This window comes from Dipodomys merriami, unplaced genomic scaffold (genome assembly GCF_024711535.1).
Source record: "Dipodomys merriami isolate MVZ:Mamm:240054 unplaced genomic scaffold, mDipMer1.0.p SCAF_1, whole genome shotgun sequence".
NCBI lineage: Eukaryota > Metazoa > Chordata > Mammalia > Rodentia > Heteromyidae > Dipodomys > Dipodomys merriami.
In genome coordinates, this window is record NW_027202270.1 from 26,926,758 (window position 1) to 26,942,467 (window position 15,710).

Sequence of the window (15,710 nt, forward strand, 5' to 3'; positions counted from 1 at the left end):
CAGAAGTGATGCTGTGGCTTAAATGGTAGAGCATTAGCCTTGAGCACAGAGAGGCTCAAGGACAGTGGCTAGGCCCTGAGTTCAAGCTCCAGGACCAGCAAAAAAGAAAAAAGAAAGAAAAAAAAGTATCTGAAAGGTACAGAGCAGGCAAAGACACAAAGTGGTAGCTGTGAAAGTAAGTAAGAGAGAATGAGAGTGACTGCTAAGGGATATGAAGCTTCTTTGGGGAAAAGCGAGAATGTTCTGAAATTAGCAGAAATGGTTGCACAACGAGACTTCACTAAAAATCACAATAATTATATGCTTTAGTAGAATAATTTATCTCGGTGGCTGCTGTAACACAAAAACCATAAATGTGGACTTCAAACAAAACTTATTCTCTCACAGTTCTGCAGGTCAAGGTCAAACCTTCAGGTCAAGGTGTCAGCAGGGCTCCACCACAAGCAAGGTGTCTGGGAGCTCGGCCTTCCAACCTGGAAAGTAACAGGCTGGCTGTGGTCTCAGCACTGCTTCCTCCGCCTCTGTCTACACCTCCCTTTCTCTCTTGTCTCTTTCTCTCTGTCTCTCTATATTCTCTCTGTGTCTCCTATGTGTTTCTCTCTGTCTCCATTTCTCTTCTACACCCCCCACTTCCTGCTCTCTCGCTGTCTCTGTCTCTGTCTGTCTCTCTGTCTCTGTCTCTGTCTCTGTCTGTCTCTGTCTGTCTCTCTCTCTGTCTGTCTCTGTCTCTCTCTCCGTCTCTGTTTCTGTTTCTGTCTCTGTCTCTGTCTCTGTCTCTCTCTCTTTCTCTCTCTCTCTCTCTCTCTCTCTCTCTCTCTCTCTCTCTCTCTCTCTCTCTCTCTCTCTCTCTCTCTCTCTCTCTCTCTCTCTCTCTCTCTCTCTCTCTCTCTCTCGGACACCATGGAGGCATTTAGATAATCTCATCTTGCTTTCCTTAATTTAATCATATCTGAAAAAGACCCATTTTCTGGAGAACTCACAGATTGTAGAAATTCACAGGTGGTCATATCCTTGAGGGTACACAATTACCACAGCCAGGGTTACATGCAAGTAACCGACATGGTACAACAGCTGTATCTGTGTGTGCTCAACCTTCCCTTCAGGAAAGAAAATACCAGTCAGCATGAAGATGTGAGATTAGCTGACAGCTTAAGCTACAATACCTTCAGAATATGCTACATCACTGGAGATGAAGCCACAGAACCACTCTACAAGCTCCCCAGTGGAGAGCTGAGATTTAGCTCCTCCCCTTTCTCCTCCCTTTTTCTCTCTGCCCAGTTCTCTTTTTTTCTCCTTCTACACAGAGTGAGTCCTATAACATCTGTTTTCCGGAGGATCCAAACTCAATCTATTGATATTGAGAGAGGTTGATGGCAGTCAGTATCAAATAGACTTTGCAAGTTAGGTTACTCACTTACCAGTAAGAAATGACCCTGGGCCCAAGTGACAAAGAGTCTCTCTGGCCCAAGGTAGAAGCCTACCTTCTCAACTTTTGCCAGTGGTGAGTTAGGAGAGTAGCTACTAGAGAAAGCTTCTCTGGACAGGGTAGAAGTTGTATGAGGGTGAACAATGTGTATAGGGGCAATGGAACTGGCTGAATATTATTAAACTGTATTGCTACCATACAAAGGAAAATGAAAGCAGTTGGCAAATATTTCAAAACTAAACATGAGAGCCAAAGTTAGCCTCTCTGGAAGCATCATATGCCTTTATCTCTTCCAGTGAGAAAACAGATGCTGGGTGCTGACAGCTCATGCCTATCATCTTAGATACACAGGAGGCTCAGATCTGAGGATCATGGCTCAAAGCCAGCCCAGACAGCAAAGTCATGAGACTCTTATCTCCAATTAAGCACCAAAAAAGCTGAAAGTGGAGCTGTGGCTCAAGTGGTAAAATGCTAGCCTTGAGTAAAACAAAAGCTCAGGGATAGAGCATAGGCCCTGAGTTCAAGCCTCAAGACCAGCACAAAAACCAAGAGAAGAGATAGAGCTCTGGAACAAATTCTGGGTTGTCAAACTTCAGAAACTATTGGATAGATAGCAAAGGCAAGTCTGGTACATAAAGAGCAAGGCGCTAGTTAAAAACATAACAAAAATGGTGGGACAAAAGTGAACAAATGCAGCAGTGGTACTCACTAGATACTATGTTATAAATGAACTATACAACTAGTGGGTAAAGATGGGAGGGAAAAACTGGGAGAGAGCAAGGGGAAAGGTCACATTGTCCAAAAAGAAATGTACTAATGGGCTGGGAAGGTGGCTCAGTGGTAGAGCGCTTGCCTTGCATGCATGAGGCCCTGGGTTCGATTCCTCAGCACCACATAAGCAGAAAAAGCCAGAAGTGGCACTGTGGCTTAAGTGGTAGAGTGTAGCCTTGAGCTGAAGAGCTGAGGGACAGCGCCCAGGTCCAGAGTTCAGGCCCCAGGACTGGCAAAAAATAAATAAAAAGAAAGAAAGAAAGAAATGTACTCATGGGGCTGGGAAAATGGCTCAGTGGTAGAGCGCTTGCCTTGCATGCCTGAGGCCCTGGGTTCAATTCCTCAGCACCACATAAGCAAAATGAAAAAAGCCGGAAGTGGCGCTGTGGCTTAAGTAGTAGAGCGCTAGCCTTGGGCTGAAGAGCTGAGGGATAGTGCCCAGGCCCAGAGTTCAAGCCCAATAACCGGACCCCCCCTCCCCCTAAAAAAAAGAAAGAAAAGAAATGTACTCATTACCTGGCTTATGTAACTGTAACTTCTTTGTATATCACCTTTATAATAACAATAAAAAAATAAAAATACAGTAGCCTAAAACATGGGTTTGGGATGGACTGTCAAAGACCCAAGATCTCAAAGGCAGAGAGGGACCTTTGGTGACCTACCCCTTTCAATTAATGGCCTGTCAAGGCCTATTATGAATTTGTACTCCCCCTAAGTAAAAGAATGGGACAGAGATCTCTCCCCCACAAACAACTGCTTCCTCCCTCAGAAGCTACTCCTGCTTCTCAAGTGGCTGCCAGATCACCAACTAGGGTTAAATCCCAGCCCAGCACAACTGTGAATACATGAGGAAGAGAGGGAGATTCTATCTAAATAGTGGTAGGGATCAACTAGGATGTACTGGCAGAGGGCGCATAGGATCAGATTTCAAGTATGCTTGATCTACTGTGCAGGCATGAGTTAATGACTTAGAAACACTCTCTTAGAACATAGGATTTAACACCCTGTCAAAGATTCATATAGATAGGATAAACTCTGTGGTAGGGTGGCTTGAGAACCTTGGGGGAATTGATAGCCTAAGCGAATTGGAAACGTGTATGTGTTGCCATAGGAAGCAATGGGGAAAATAATTAAGGACCAGGACCTGGGAATGTGGCTTAGTGGTAGAGTGCTTGCCTAACATGCATGGAGCCCTGGGCGTGATTCCTCAGTACCACATACTACACAGAAAAAGCCAGAAGTGGTGCTGTGGCTCAATTGGTAGAGTGCTAGCCTTGAGCAAATGAAGCTCAGGGACGATGCCCAGGCCCACAGTTCAAGCCCCAGGACTGGCAAGAATAAATAAATAATTAAGGACCAGTGGGAATTGGGCATGTAGGATGAGGATGTATTATATGAGTCAGAAAGACTAGAGAATTTATCCTCCACAAGAGAACTTAAAGGACATTTTACTCGTGAAGACTGTCAGAAGTAAAATGGTAAGAGGGGCCCCAGCATCCCCAAAGGAATTCAGTGGTGGGCCTCATCTGCAGACCAGGTTTATACTAGGAGAGTCAGTTACCAAGAATGACTCATGAATAGCAATACGGATAATGTCATGAAGTCACAGATCTCAGGTAGTGGTACTTAAGTACCCAGCAGAAGTCCCTCATATGATGAAGAGACCACATCTGGACTCAAGCCTATGTAGGGGCAGAGAGCATCTGTAATCTTCATGAGGAGATCACCCAAAGTCTTATTTCAGCACCTCCCTCTTCGTTTCCTACCTCATATTTGTACATCATCTTACATGACCAACTGAAACAAGAGGAGAAAACCAGGACTTCCTTTACAAATTAGTTGGCTCTGTATTTGGACAGATTTAAAAGCTGGAAAAAAATGGAGATTGCACTGTAGTCCCATTTGGAGATGACTTTGAAAGTCAAAGGTGAGAGAAAATAATTACAATGGTAGGAACTTCAACTGGTACCCTTGATGATTGCCTTTGTGTGCAAGTAGTGGTGCAAGGCGAGGTATTCTAATCATTACAATATAGTTACATTAGTATGGCCAGTAATAAATAAGCCTGTAAGCTGGGCAAGGGCCTAAAAGGAAAATTGGGGGAGACTGGCACAAAGAATTCTATAGTAGAAGCAAGTAGATGAATGCATGAGAATGGAAACAGAGTGTAAATACTTATGTCACATGGTAATGTCCACCAGAAAGCAGCCACTGTAGAATATACCATAAACAACTAAACAGATAAAAAAAAAATTCTGCCAGTCTGGCTGGGAAGGTGGCTCAGTGGTAGAGCATTTGCCTTGCATGCCTGAGGTCCTGGGTTAGATTCCTCAGCACCACATAAGCAAAAGGAAAAAAGCCGGAAGTGGTGCTGTGGCTCAAGTGGTAGAGCGCTAGCCTTGAGCTGAAGAGCTGAGGGACAGCGTCCAGGCCCATAGTTCAGGCCCCACGACCGGACCAAAAAAAAAAAAATTCTGCCAGTAGAAATTAGAAGAGGCTTCATAACCAATCACTTCAGGACCAGGAAGAGAAACACAGAAGTGGAGAACTTAGCATGTCAACACGGAGGCAATATGTGGCCCCCACAGCATGAATTTTTCTCCCCCTCCACTTATTTTTTTAATACATTTTATTGACATTAAGGGATTATATAAATTTCACACATTTCACAGTATTGTGAGATAGTGATAGTTAGTTAAAGTCATAAACACATTTTAACCTTCACAAGGCAAACTGTCATTGTCATGGTCTGTAAGATTTGTGCACTATGGATTTTTATTTAACCTGCCAACAATAGAGGTCAATTTGAACCCATGATATGACACTGCTCACTAACCACTCAGTGGTTAGTGGTCACTGAAGGGCCTATTATCCCAATAATTAATATTTATTCCAAGGAAGGGTCTGTTTTTCTTGCTTCTATCTTTCCTACCAGCACTACTATTGAAGGCTTAAAATGGCATGAAAGCACATACAACATAACCTCCAATCCATTTCCCAGTGAAGGGAGTATAATAGCGGGGCAAAGACCACCAGATTCTCAATAGCATCCAAAAAGCAACTAGCCTGCTATCACTAGCTGGTTGACTAGTGAAATGGACTGCCAAGCTTCGAGCTTCCAAGAAAAAACTCTGCAATGTGCTCTTCAGATGTAGACGGAGAAGTGAATGAATTGGCATGGCACAAGAAGACTGTGGTAACTACAAAGATGCATCTTTGGATCTACCTTCATGAATTCTATGTTCAGCACCCAGGAGTGTGGTTAAGCTGACAGTCACCAACTATAGCAACTTCAGGACAAAGCTGACAAAGCTGAGCTCATGATGCTCCTGGGAAGCCCCCGTGCAAGGACGGAGCCATCACTGCCTATGTGGAACTCTTCTATGGCACTATCGTTTGTGACTCTTCCTTCCCTTCTCCTGAGGTGTCAAGCTTGTACTTGAAGCTCTTCTCTGCCTATTCTCATACTCCTTTTCTCTTTGGAGTTCACAGGCAGTTTTGAGATATCTTTTGCAATACATCTCTTGCATATCTAACTCTGTCCCCTAAGATAACACAATACTTATATTTTTTCTTACCAATTCACATAACAAAATTAACTTATATTTCCTACCAAACCTCCATCCTTGCTATAGATCTTTACTTATATTATGCAACTAAAGTGCTTTATAAGCATCTCAATAGGGCTGGGAAGATGGCTCAGTGGTAGAGGGCTTGCCTTGCATGCATGAGGCCCTGGGTTCGATTCCTCAGCACCACATAAGCAAAAAGAAAAAAGCCGGAAGTGGCGCTGTGGCTCAAGTGGTAGAGCGCTAGCCTGGAGCTGAAGAGCTGAGGGACAGCGCCCAGGCCCAGAGTTCAGGCCCCATGACCGGACCCAAAAAAAAAAAAAAAGCATCTCAATAGGTAGCAACTAGCAATGAGCAATGAGGAAATGCAAGGGAAACTTAAAATACAGGATGAGAGTACAGGTCTTAGAGAAAACGTCCTTCCCAACTCACAAGTAACATCAGCTTTGTAAGACTGGACATAGGGATAGGAGTTTCTCATAGGCTATCTCAATTTAAGAACTTAAACTCGGAAAAAAAAAAAAAAAAAGAACTTAAACTCGGGGCTGAGAAGGTGATTCAATGGCAGAGTGCTTGCCTTGCATGCATGAGGCCCTGGGTTCAATTCTTCAGCACCACATAGGCAGAAAAAGCTGGAAGTGGCACTGTGACTCAAGTGGTAGAATGTTAGCCTTGAGCTGAAGAGCTGAGGGACAGCGCCCAGGCCTGGAGTTCAGACCATTGTGGGAACTGTTAAAAAAAAAAAGAAGAAGAAGAAGAAGAAGAAGAAGAAAAGGAGGAGGAAGAAGAGGAGGAGGAGGAGGAGGAGGAGGAGGAGGAGGAGGAGGAGGAGGAGGAGGAGGAGGAGGAGGAGGAGGAGGAGGAGGAGGAGGAGGAGGAGGAGGAGGAGGAGGAGAAGGAGGAGGAGAAGGAGGAGGAAGGAGAAGAAGAAGAAGAAGAAGAAGAAGAAGAAGAAGAAGAAGAAGAAGAAGAAGAAGAAGAAGAAGAAGAAGAAGAAGAAGAAGAAGAAGAAGAAGAAGAAGAAGAAAGAGGAGGAGGAGGAAGAGGAAGAGGAAGAGGAAGAAGAAGAAGAGGAAGAAGAAAAGGAAGAAGAAGAAAGAAGAAGGAGAAGAAGAAGAAGAAGAAGAAGAAGAAGAAGAAGAAGAAGAAGAAGAAGAAGAAGAAGAAGAAGAAGAGGAAGAACAAGAACTTCAACTCCAGTAATATTATTGTTCTCACCAGAGAGACAACCTATTTTCAGTATATCGAAAGCGTATTGTAACAGGCATTTAAAATTTTTTTAATTAAGTTTTTTATTGTGAAAATACTGTACAAAGGGGTTACAGTTACATGAGCAAGGTAATGAGTACATTTCTTATCCAGCATTGTTGCCTCCTCCTTTGTTTCCCCCCTACCATCTCTTCCCTCCCACCTCCTCAAGTATAACCTCCCCCCACTCCCCCCTCTCCCTGGCTAAATTGTAAAGTTTGTTTTTCGACATAGCGTCTTGTACATCTCATTGTTGCAATGGGTCAAGCTGTATCCCTATTTAAACAATTTGTTTTTTCCCTTTCCATCCCCAAATTATACCAACATCAAATACAGTGAAAACAGAGGTTATACTGTGGGGAAGGGACATATAAAGCAACAAAAAAAAATCACATGGTACCTTATAAATACATTAGAAACAATATCAAGGAAGAAAAAAACCGCTTGTGTAGTATGGAGGTTCCTCAAAAGATTCCACATAGAGCTCCCCTATTACCCAGAAATCCCACTTTTGGGCATTTACCCAAATGATCACAAATAAGAGCATACTAAAGCTACCAGCACAACTATGTTTATTGCAGCATTATTCACCAGAGCTAAGATATGGAACCAACCCAGATGCCCCTCAGTAGATGAATGGATCAAGAAAATATGTGGTATGTATGTATGTATGTATGTATAATTGAATTCTATGCCTCCATCAGAAAGAATGACATTTCCCCATTTGTTAGGAAATGGAAAAACTTGGAAAAAATTATAAAGTGAAGTAAGCCAGGCCCAAAGAAACATAGGTCCCATGGTTTCCCTTATTTGCAATAACTAGTATATGTCTGGGACAAGCAGAAAAGGTCAGATAAGATGATGTTAAGCATGCAAAGTTTTTACTGCCATGAATTACCTGAGAGCCAGAGAAAGCCTATCCTCGGTGCCTTCATTTTGTGTTTGTCATTGCTCTCAGCTGTTCTCTCAACAGTCATTTTATAATCTCCTTGGGGTCCAGGAAGACAGGGCTGATTGATAGCATCTTCTTGACAAGAAACTAAAACTACCCCTAAGGAACAGCAGAGCCTTGCAGAACAGAATTCCCCACCCCCATCCCCCAAAGGAGGATAATTACCTGCTTCCTGAAGCTGGAGAAATCATCTCATGGGAACCAGGCTCCTCCCCTCCAGTGTAGACAGGAATAACAACTTCTCCAGACCTGGAAGAACTAAAACTGAGATAATGACTACACCTGCCACACCTGCAACTAATAACAGGCCTTCTAAACTATATATATCTTTCTCACCTACTCCTAATTCTTCCTCTACTTAAACCTAATGTCCTGTCTATATCCTGAAGATGGCTGAAGATGAACTGAAGTGCCTATGTCTTCCCATGACATCATGTCACATAATTTCCTTTCTCTTCCATATGTCTTTCTCACTGTAGGATCAAGGCTCTGCACACAGGGCTGACTGACGTGTTTGATCAGGAAAGACACACAACCCTGTTGAGAAATATAGACAAAGGGCTTCACTACTAAGTTCCAACACCCTGATTTCTTGACTCACACAACCCAAAGGATAACTCAAAGCAAAAAGGGACTCATTGGTTGCAACATGACACATGGGACATCTCATTGCTGAAAAGTAAATTTTGTATTGTATTGTATTGTATTGTATATGCCAGACCTGGGACATTAACTCATGGCCTGAGTGCTCTCCTTTAGCTTTTTCTCTCGAAGCTGGCACTCTACCACTCTACCACTTCCAGATTTTTACTGGGTTTTATAATTAAACAGTCTCAAGAATGTGTCTGCCTGTCCTGGCTTTGGACCTCTGTTTTCAGGTCTCTGCCTCCTGAATAGCAAAGATTATAGGCATGAGCCTCCATGCCTGACTGTATGTTTACTTTCAAAGGGTAGAACAGCATTTATTCCACTAACCATACACAGTAAGGGCAACTAGAGAAGTCAAGAATTCATGGCCTTACAGTATGTTCACAAATAAAATTAAATTAAAAAAAAAAGAATTCATGGCCTACATCAGCTGCACTGGACATAAAAGGAACTAAGCAACCCAAAGACAGTGATGGGAAGGGAGAAATGAGAGGGAAAGTGGGAACAGCTTACACTAAGCAAAAGGAAAGAAATGTAATGATCACCTGATGTGGAAGAAATAACTTATATTGTCAAGGTTCATAGAATTCACAAACTTTATAGACCATGACAATGACAATTTGCCTTGTGAAGGTTAAAATGTGTTTGTGACTCTAAGTATCACTATTCCACAATACTCTGAAGCATGTGAAATTTATGTAATCATCTAATCTCAATTTTTTAGAAAAAAGCGAAAGAAGGGATGGTTTAGGAGGGATGGGTGACAATGTTGTCAGACACTTTGTATTCATATACTGTTTTGTAGAATGGGAACTTCTTTGTACAACTACTTAAAGATAATAATAAAAGAATTAATGGCCTGGATTTTGTCAACCCACAAATAATATGCTAGCCACACAAATGTAATAGTTTTTTCCTATCTCCAAAATAAAAAATTAATGTACAGATTATAGGAATAATGATAGCTAGTAATATCCTAGAATGGAAAAAACCTCCCCTGCTTTAAGGGGGCATGGTTGAGAAAAAAAGGAATGAATGGAATGCAAAAAACAATGAGTCAGGTACACAAAATGGACCAGGTGGAATGTGGACATAAAAATTGAACTCAAGCTGGGCATGGTGGCTCACTCAGAAGTCGGAAATTCTGAGGATCACAGCTCAATGCCAGCCTGGGTCTTATCTCAAAATAACCACTAGAAAACTGGAAGTGGAGCTGTGGCTCAATGTGGTAGAGCCTTGAGCAAAAGAGCTCAGGGACAGTGCCTGAGTTCAAGTTCCATGGCCAACAAAACAAAAAAAGCCCTAAGCTCATGAAATGTTCCCATGTGAACAAAATTCACACTATGATACAAGGAGATAAGATCAAACCAATTACTAAGGTTCTCAAAAAGGGAGACATTATTAGGCACTGGTGGCTCACACCTGTAATCCTTTCTACTGAGAGTCTTAGATAGGATCATGCTTTGTGAGGCAAAAAGGTTCATGAGACCTCTCCTTCTCATTGCTGGATGCAGTGGTGTGTACCTGTCACCTCAGCTTCATAGGAATGTAAATAGGTGGATTTCTGGGCAGAAAATGAGACCCTATCTCAGAAATAATCAATACAAAAAAGGGCTGGAGCCATGGCAGAGAACTTACCTAGCAAGCATGAGGCCCTGGATTCAGACCCCAGGACCACTAAAAAAGACAAAAGATGGGGAGAGAGCAGCCCAACCCATAGTGTAATACCTACTCACAACCCTGTTCATGTTGCATGCTACTTTGACTAGCAGACCACAGTGTCTCTCTTATAATGCTGTCCTGATAAATCTTGGCTTTCTCTTACCTTCTTGTCTTGGCAAATTCTTTTACCAACTTGTGTTACCCACAGCCCACAGGCCCCCAAAATCCACAACATAAGGAGATTAGAAGGAATGTCATTTTCATATCAGGACCTTTTGTAGGACTGCACATAACTTGGGAAGAACTGCAGGTCTCTAGCCAGGACAACACTCAGGGTGAGAACAAAAGGGCCCCTCCTTTTGCGTGTATGGAACCCATTTCCCTTAGGAATAAAAGATCCAAACCTGAGACTTACACAGACTCTTCAGTGGAATGACATACTTCCCCTAAAATTTATGGGTCTCTGGTAAGGACAATTCTCTGATGAAAGCAAAACTAGATCGAGGACAAAAAGAACTCTTTGCCTGCAGTCCATACGTGTGAAGAGCCTGCCTGTCGGCTCTATGTCAAATCCCTGTTTTTCATGCATTTTGCAACAGTGATGGAAACTCAGCAAAAGATCCATGTGTGCTGTTGTGGCCTCTCCTCTCCTCACACTTCAACTTTCACATCTCCTGTCAACCCCTCAGATGACATCACCTCTGCCCTATGGAAGGATTATTTCTGCCCAGTGGATGTAGTCTTGGTGCTGATGGTTGATTCCCCTTTGTCCCTCCCCTTCTCTGGTTAGGTATGGACAAGACAGTGTACCCCGATTTCACATATGGGACTCCTCCCAACTGGGAGAGTGGCACTGTTGGGATCCTCTCATCCTTGAGAGTTTCAGAGTCCATCTGATTAAAGTGATGCCCCATCAGAGGTAGAACCCCAATTCAGGTCTCCACAGCGTGTGGGTCTCTTTTTACCTGGTGGGAGGCTAAGGAGACATGGGTTCTGGAAATCCCTTCCCCAACATGAATTAGATTGCCTCCATCCCCTCAGATTCAACCCTGGGCTGCATTCTCCAATACTGGGTGAAATGTGATCCTTACATGGGTAAAAAAGAAACCCATAATTTTTCTTTGTGAGGTGGCAATGGCTGCTTACAAATCACCAGATCAAAAGTTGTCTGGCCTTAAAAGATCACGTACCTGTCACACCAGGTAACAACTCAATCTTCTCTGCTATCATTCCTCTATGTGATCTGTGATGGTCTATGTCCAGGCTTTCGTGTGTCCCTCAGGATTGGGATCTCTGAGAGGGATGTCATTATAGTAGACCCTATTTCCAGAAATGGAAGATTCATATGATATTCTAGATGACCTCCAGCTCTCCTATCTGCATGATCCAAACCCATTTCTACCCCTTCTCCTTCCTCCAGTCCCTCAGAACCATTCAGCCATCCATCTCTTCATGCAAATAACTACAGTTTTCATCCCTTTCATATACTATGTTGGCACTTTTTTTAAACCATGAACAGGCCCTCTAAGTCAAGCTAAAAAGAGCCTTTAGCCACTCTGCGAGATAGCAAATGGGAAATTGGGAACCATCTTGGGTGCACATCTCTTACTCATATTTCACCTAGAGCTCAGCCAAGACCTCTCCATCTTTATTAAGGAATTCAAAACCCTGACAGTTTCCTTTGATCTTACCTGACATGACAGTGCAGTTGTCTTAGCATTTGTAGCACCCATGAGGAAAGGTCTAAACTTTGGTTACTAGCTAAGACTTGGGTTGCTGAAGGTTGTATCTCTAGGGCAGGTCCCTAAATGGGATTAGCAAGGAAGGGTCAGGGCAGAAACCTAAAAAAAATACTTAGGATCACTTGTCTCTTGGAGGGTGTGCAAGAGGCTATGATTGAACCTACTAATTTCAATTAACTAAGAGAAATCACTCAAAGACCCACCTAATTTCCAGTCCTCACTCACTCCAGGCAAGAAGAGGTCATGTGCCTGTAGATCCAAGACACAGAAAGGGCTAAGTATTCTCACCATACATTCTATCACTCAATCCTTACTAAACATTAGAGAAAAATTCCAAAAATCTAGAATGGGGCTTTCAAACTATTTTCTGTCCCTACTAGAAATGGCATCATTTAAGATCTTTAATAATTGAGAAGGTAGAGTGGAAGATTGAAAAGAGGTAATAGGCTGAATATATGGCCACTGCAATTGCCAACTCTCATCCCATTCTGGGTGATCTCCAGCTTCGATATTCATTCAGGCTAATTGCAGGCCATCACAGGCTCTCCATAGTCCTCACTGGCCAGCTGTAATTGAGATCGGCTGGGACATTTCAGTGGCAACTGTCAAAACCCACATTTCCCCCGCAGGACCATTTCCATACGACAGGTAGAAAGGCTACTGGTAACAAGAGTGCCCTTCCCTTGTCTACAAGGAGAAGCTAACCCAAGTCCAAGACTCCCATGGATAGCCTATTCTTAATGGCCAGGAGATGACTTTGACTTGGTTTTTGGACTAGGAGGAACCAACAGATGGAAAAGATCTCTGCATCTTGACTGATATAGCCCAGGGACTACACTGGTTCCTGTATCCTCCATTTAAGAGCTCCAGCTGACCCCAAATCACTTTTTTGATAGATGCCAGGACTTCATGTTCTTCCCTAATTACCTTCTCTGGCACCACACTTCAGTCCCCTATTCTCTTCACAGGAATATATGGACAAACTCGATTGGGTTAGTTTATTCCCCAACTCATCTCCTCACTAGTGAACAGTGTCTTTACCCATTCTTTCCAGGCACTGTTACTCCTAGGCTGTGATATCCAAACTAGGACCAACCTTAGTGGCCAGAGTGCAGATAGTAGTGGGTTCATCCTTTCATTGGTCTTAAAGGTCCTTCTAAGGACTGGGACATAACATTCCCGAATATTCACTATCTGTAACTCTGGAAAAAACATTTTTTTTAATTTTTTTATTTTATTTTATGGAAAAAACATTTCTAAAAGACCTCAACTTTCCCCCCAGGGATCCCTAAGAGTCTCTGAAGCCAGAAGCCAAAAGAAGATTCCAAAGTGTCATTAATAAAGTTTATCAGCTGGCCTAAAATGCTCTTGCAATTCTGCCTCACCCCCTCCCCCCCCCATTCTGGCAGGAAACAAAGATGGTCCTTATAGGATGCTCTGGGGCTTTAATGAGTTAGAAATTCCTATTTGCCCAATTGCCCTTAACCTATATACACTGTTTAGTCAAATCTTCACAGGGGTAAAGATAAAGCCTCCACCCCTCCCTCTCTCCCTGTAAGGCCTAGATTTCTCTACAAAAATTCTAGTTGCTAGGACAGATCCTAACTCCTGGGATCACATCTAACTGGGAAGTGCAGGGACTTTATTTTAAACATGGGACTCATTTTCCAACAAGCAACGCACCAACTTAGGAGAATGGTGGGGTATTATTCATGTGGATCCCCCAGTTTGGGCTGACAGCCAAACCCTTCATTGGGGCTTTGGAATGTCCTAAATAGGAGCCTCTAGCACGTACCCCTAAAGTGAGCCTAAACCCTACAGGCCTTACAGAAACTTCTAACTGCCTTTGCTCTTGCCCTCCTTATCCTGAGAAAACTCTTTTCTCTATGTATTCATGAGAGAAGCGGGGCTGCGTTGTAGTCTTTACTGAACTATCAGGATCCACAAATTGACAGTAGCATATGTATCTAAGACTAGACCCCAGCAGCTGAGTGATGGCCCCTATACCTCAGGGTGTTGGATTCAGTAGTTCTGGCATGAGTTTTCCAAATTGACACAGAGGGCAGGATTGATGGTATTCACTCCCTACCAAATGACAGCTATTCACAATTTAGAGCCTTCATCTTCAAATTTGATCTTGTCAAACCCTAAACCCTGCTACATTATTGCAGGATCCAAATTCTGACCCCCACGCTTTAAACACTTTTCTGGTAGTTACTAATCTGATCTGCAATGCCCAATCACTGTACTCCACGACATCCCCTATCTTGACCCTGATGGCACCTGGCTCACAGATGACAACAGGAGTATGACTTTGCTGCTGTTGGAACTCTCAGAAGTCACTGAGGCTGGCTCCCTCCCCAGTAGCTCTACTTCAGCTCAAAAGGCTGAGCTTATTACACTCACTCAAGCTCTTTAGTGAGGGCCAAATAAAAGTCAGCATATATATTGACTGTCTCTTTCATGTGGTATGTGCACACCAGGCCATTTAGAAGGCTAAGGGATAGCCCCAATCACCTGCCTCTTTTTAAAGACCATCAAGCTCCCAGGAAGGAGGGCATTGCAGATCCCACCAAAGGGCTATAGACCAGGCATCATTGGCTAAATCAAGCTGACAAGCCAAGGAGGCAACCCAACAACCCTGCAGGCAGCCCTACTCCTCACCCCTCCCTACTTTATCCCCAATATACTCTAAGGAAATTAAGGAGGCCATGGCTAAGTTTTTCACACCTGAGGGTGAGTTACAGGGACCAAACTACTGTGTCCTTCCTTCTGCCTTCTCTTTATCAGTCTACTCCATATTGGAGTTTTAACTGTGGACCATCTGTCAAGCCTGTCCCATCTGTTGATATACCAACCCTGAAAGGACACAGAGCCCCCACCCTTCCTCCCACTTATTCAGAGGTGAGCACCCTTTCTAGGGCAGGACTTAGAACTTGACGTCTTTAGTGGATACGTTTATAGGATGAAGCTTTTCCTACCCACATAGAAAAGGGTTTGTTGATTCTTGCTCTCATTAAATATATAACACCTTATTTTGAACTCCATGTATCTCTAAATCTCTTATTAGCAAACAGTAATCATATGAGGGGGTTTCATTATGGTAATTCCATGTATAAATAGTGTACTTTGAACAAGTTCACCCCTTCCATTATATTCCTGTATTTTCATCCCATCTTAAATATTCTTTATGGTGAGAATATTTAAGTCTTAGCTGGTGTGTGTGTGTGTGTGTGTGTGTGTGTGTGTGTGTGTGTTCACACACATATGCATTCTGGTATTAGGGCTTCAACTCAGGGTCTTGTCTCCTTGACTTTTTCCACTCAAAGCTTTTTCCACTCTGCCACTTGAGCCACAGCTCCACCTCCAGCTTTTTGCTGGTTAGAGAGAAGTCTCACAGACCTTTCTGTCTGGTTTTGCTTCTAACTTTGATCCTTAGCTCTCAGCTTCCCAAGTATCTAGGATCCTGGTGGCTTATCAGCTTATCCAGGCTTAGCTATTTTTACACATATGCTAACTACATGACCTTGTTGTAGGATAGAAAAGAATTTACTCTTCCCAATTGCACCCTTGTATTTGTTGGCCAGTGCCCACCCCTTTCCAGTCCTCCCAACCAGGCCCTGGTAACCAATTCTACCCTCTACTTTGATGAACTGAAGACTTCCCCTACAAGTACTTTTCTTTCACTTACT